Here is a 5,000-nt window from a genome sequence, read left to right on the forward strand (position 1 = left end):
AAGGGTCGTTTTTCTTTCTATTTGATGCCATTTTAGACGTCTCATTTTCTCTTTAAGAATCTAGTTTAGTGTGCCCTTAATCTATACCCAGACATATGATTAAGTGTTTATTTCGAACAGAGAACTCTAATACCTACATTAATGGCCCTGCATTCCTTTGGTTAATAAACACACCCTGACAACCTTGGACATTAGAGTTCTTCACCAGAGCAAGAAAAATGTCCGACAACCGCAAATTTATCCGTTCAGGGTCACTAAATCAAGAATAACAAGGCAGTTCATCCTCTTGACCCTTGGAAAGAGCAGATGAATAGCCTTTTCCCCCAAGAAATCATAAATTCCTTCACCTTTCCGATCATTTACCCGTCCCCATCTCGAACAAAGAACAATGGTCAGGCTTAACGATAAGCGTGATAACAAACCATTGGGACGCGGGGCATGGACACAAAAACGTAGGCTGCTTATCACTTAATCATACCAGTAATTGTGGTGGTCGTTATGGCAGCACGAAGAAGACCCATCTGCGGGTAGCCGGGACACACGTGTCACCCAGACGTAAAAATGCATCGTTTATATCAGAGGAGGAAGCGCAGGAGGTGGAAAAATAACCTTTCCTCTCTGGTAGATTAAAGGGTGTTTTCGCTTGTTCTGAACACTGAATTCAATATGATGGGGATTATTCAGTTTTTTTTTCCGCCTTTTCTTCGTCTTTTTCTTCTTCTCCTTCTTCTTCTTCTTTTCTTGATCCTCTCTCTCTCTCCCTTTCTCTCTTTCTCTCTTTGTCTCTGTCTCTCTGTCTCTCTCTCTCTTTTTCTCTGTCTCTGTCTCTCTCTGTCTCTCTCTGTCTCTCTCTGTCTCTCTCTCTCTCTCTCTCTCTCTCTCTCTCTCTCTCTCTCTCTCTCTCTCTCTCTCTCTCTCTCTCTCTCTCTCTCTCTCTCTCTCTCTCTCTCTCTCTCCCTCTCCCTCTCCTTCTGCCTCTGCCTCTCCCTCTCCCTCTCCCTCTCCCTCTCTCTCTCTCTCATTATCTTCATTTATATTCTGTACATTTTCAGCCTAAATATGTTGTTCAAATAACAAAAGAAAATGTCATTAGTGGACGATATTAAAAGTTCAATAAACGAGAGGAGAGGAACCAACAGAAGAAAAAGATGATAATGATGTTAAAGATGATGTTACCCTTGACAGTGACCGTATATAGGAACGTAAATCAGACGAAGGAATGTATAGTGATATTATGAGGAGGAATTATATAACGATGATTCTTGTCAATATTTTACATCGTGTATTAGGAATGACGTGAATGAATGACAAAAAATCATCCTTATCCTTATCTTTATTTTCGTTTTCATCTTCTTCTCCACATTCATTATCGTTATTATCATCATTATCATCATCATCATCATTATTAGCATTGTTACTATTACCATTATTATTATTATTATTATTGTTATTATTATTATTTTTTTTATTATTACTGTTATTATTATTATTATTATTATCATTATTATCATTTAGATAATTTATTTACCAAAAACAATATATATGAAAATATATGAAAAGATACATATCGATGATAAAAGAGATAGTTAGGAATAATAAACCACATGAAAGGAGACTCGGGATAAGACAGATAATTTGGAGAGATGGAGATGATGGATAGCTACGTGTACGGCGGTAATGATGGAGGATTGCGGTTGAAGAAAAGAAATGAGGAAGGAAAATTGACCCGGTGGCGTTATAGGCCTCATTACCGGACGTAGAGCCATCGTGTGTGTGTGTTTGTGTGTGTGTGTGTGCGTGTGTGTGTGTGTGTGTGTGTGTGTGTGTGTGTGTGTGTGTGTGTGTGTGTGTGTGTGTGTGTGTGTGTGTGTGTGTGTGTGTGTGTGTGTGTGTGTGTGTGTGTGTGTGTGTGTGTGTTTCTTTGTGTGTGTGTGTGTGTGTCTGTGTTTCTTTGTGTGTGTGTGTGTGTTTCTTTGTGTGTGTGTGCATGCAGGTGATAGTCATAAATAGACTGAGACAGAATTTTATACACATACGCACACACACATGCATATATAGACGATTATACAGACAGACCGATACAAGCATATATACACACAAGAATGTATCTATCTAGACCAGAGACACAGGCAAAGATAAATAAATTGGGACAAAAGAGATGGAGAGAAAAAAGCAGAGGTGTTTGGTTTAGAGAATAAGAAACAAAAAGTCAGAGACAAAAATACAGACAGAAAAAAAATAGACGAGACAAAAGCCACGAGAGTCAGCAAAGCCGAGAACAATACAACACCAAAAACAAACAAAAAAAACAACAACAAAAAAAGAAGAGTAAAAAATAAAGAAAGATGATTGTGTGGAGTACATACCCCGTGTTGTTGCCAGAGGTCGCAATTGGCCCAGCTGTCAGTGACAAATGGCCAGGGAAGCGCTAATGTGTTGTCCCAGTAGCGTGGTTGACATGCTAGCTGACTACACAAACATACATGCACGCGACACACGCATTTTTATTAATCTATTCACAGCATATTTTTCCTTGATATTTTTTCTTTCGTCCTTCTCTCGTGCTCTCTTTCGTCTGTATGCCATCTCCCTCTCTTTCTTCCTATATATATGTATATACATACATACATATATATATATATATATATATATATATATATATATATATATATATATATATATATATATATATATATATATATATATATACATATATATATATATATATATATATATATATATATATATATATATATATATATATATATATATATATATATATATATACACATATATATGTCTGTGTGTGTGTGCGCGTGTGTGTATGTGTGTCCATTTCTATCTAAATTAGTCCTAATTTAACGTGGTACTCAGCTGAGTTGCCTTATCTTTTTTCCTTATACCTCCTTCCTTATATCTTCTTTCCTCCCTCATACTTCCCTGATGCTGCTCTGCGCTGGTCTCTGCTCTGGAAGATTTTCTTCCCAAGACTTCCTTCCAAGGCTAAAAATAAGATGCTGATAAAATAGAGCGATAAGAAGGAGAAAGAGTAGGAGGACGAGAAGGAGGAGATGGGAAAAGAGAGAGAGGGAGGGAGAGAAAAAGAGAGGGAGAGGGAGAGAGAGAGAGAGGGAGAATAAGGGGAATAAGGAGAAAAAAGAAAATAGAAAAAGAAAAAGGGAGTCACAAGAACGTTAACAAAAATTATGAGAAAAGATTAAATGCAAAGAAATGAAAAAGAGAGTAAAGAAAAAAGAAAATGAAGAATGAGGAGGAATAAAGAAAGAGGAGGAAGCAGAAGAAAAGAAGAGAAGGCGCATGGCCATAAAATGCTTACCCGCTTCCGAGCCCCCGCCCCCCCCCTCTCTCCCCCCCCTCCTTACCCCTCTCTCATCCCCCCCTCGTACCCTCACCTCTCATCCCCCCCCCTGCACCCCCCACCCCCACCCCGATACTCCATTCACTCAAAATATCGACCTACAAGATTTTTTTTTTTCTTTTTCTTTTTCGTTTTTTTCTTTTCTTTTTTTCGTCCTCGTCTCACAGGCCTTTCACTCTGGCCGGACATAAAATGACTCAGGCAAGAAAGAGAGAGGGCAAAAAAAAAAAAAAAAAAAAACTTCATTAAGCCAATTTTTTCGGCCATCTTCTTGCCTACGAGTTTCAGTAGTTAATAAATTTTATACTCTTTTTTCTTACCCTCTTTAAAAAAAATCGGTTATTCGTTACTTTCTCTTCCCCATTTTTTGTTTTGTTTTTTCGTCTCCATTGCTTCATTACGTTAGGATATCAAGGGAGAATATCCCCGTTGTAAGTACGTTAGCTGTGATTTTCAGTCAGTGTTCAATATTAAATCACACGAGACGGGTGGGGATGGGGGGTGGGGGTGTAGGTGGGGGGGGGGTGTACACAATAAGTTCAAGTTCAAGGGGAAATTTCGTTGCGTTGAACTAAAACTAAAGCGTTGAATTTCCACCTTTCGTTAGCGTGTTGTTGGAGGTCGTTTGTAATATTCGTCTTTTGTAAATTTTTGGTTGTAATTTTATCAGTATTAGTATATTATCGTCACTGTACTTATAATTATTATCATTTTTTATTTGTTACTTTCATATTGATTATTCTTTCATTGTAGTAGTGACTATAACGACGACGACAACGAAGATGATAATGATGATGATGATGATGATGATAATGATGATAACGATAATGAGGATAATGAGGATGATAATGATGATAATGATAAGGATGATAATGATGATAAAGATGGTAATGAGAACGGTAATGCTGATGACTGTTATGCATATAAGTAGAAGAACAACAGTTTCGAATAACAATATCAACAATATCATACTTGTTGACATTATCATCTTTAATACCATCGCTAGCCTCATCCGCCCATTGTGCTCCTCCTAAGCTCCTTATTTCCCCAGATGCAGTTCGAGTCACATTGCAAACGTTTCTGCAGACGCGCACTCCATTCCCCGCCTATTCCCCGACGAACTCTACGGATCGCAACCCACGTTTCAAAACCTCCCTTTAACGCTCATTCATTTCGGACCTTCCTCCGCGTTACATTAATCGCATTTCAAAACCTTTTTTTCGACTGCTTGTATATTTGACCTTTGTTCGTACAGGGGCAACGTTTTTTTTTTTTTTTTTATCTTTTATTATTTGTTTCGTACAAGGGCGACGGATTTTTTTGTTTCACACTCTACGGATCGCAACCCGCATTTCATAACATTTTTTCTGGTATTTTTATAATCAGCCTTTGCAATACACATTTCAAAGCCCGTTTCCAATCGCTCATTCCTTCTCATTCATCCTCCGCGAACCATGACCCACATTTCAAGACCTTCCTTTAATACCTCTTCTGTATGACCTTCCTTTAATACCTCTTCTGTATGACCTTCTTTTAATACCTCTTCTGTATGACCTTCCTTTAATACCTCTTCTGTATGACCTTCCTTTAATACCTCTTCTGTATGACCTTCCTTTAATAC

The 5,000-nt window shown here is 37.9% G+C and overlaps 1 protein-coding gene across 1 annotated transcript in view; it reads left to right on the plus strand.

The window, feature by feature from the left end:
• The window catches only part of LOC113802509 (zwei Ig domain protein zig-8), a 126,545-nt gene that overhangs the window by 92,371 nt on the left and 29,174 nt on the right, over positions 1–5,000 (plus strand). The gene's annotated exons all lie outside the window — the stretch shown is intronic.

The sequence above is a fragment of the Penaeus vannamei genome, chromosome 15 (assembly GCF_042767895.1).
Source record: "Penaeus vannamei isolate JL-2024 chromosome 15, ASM4276789v1, whole genome shotgun sequence".
NCBI classification, from domain to species: domain Eukaryota; kingdom Metazoa; phylum Arthropoda; class Malacostraca; order Decapoda; family Penaeidae; genus Penaeus; species Penaeus vannamei.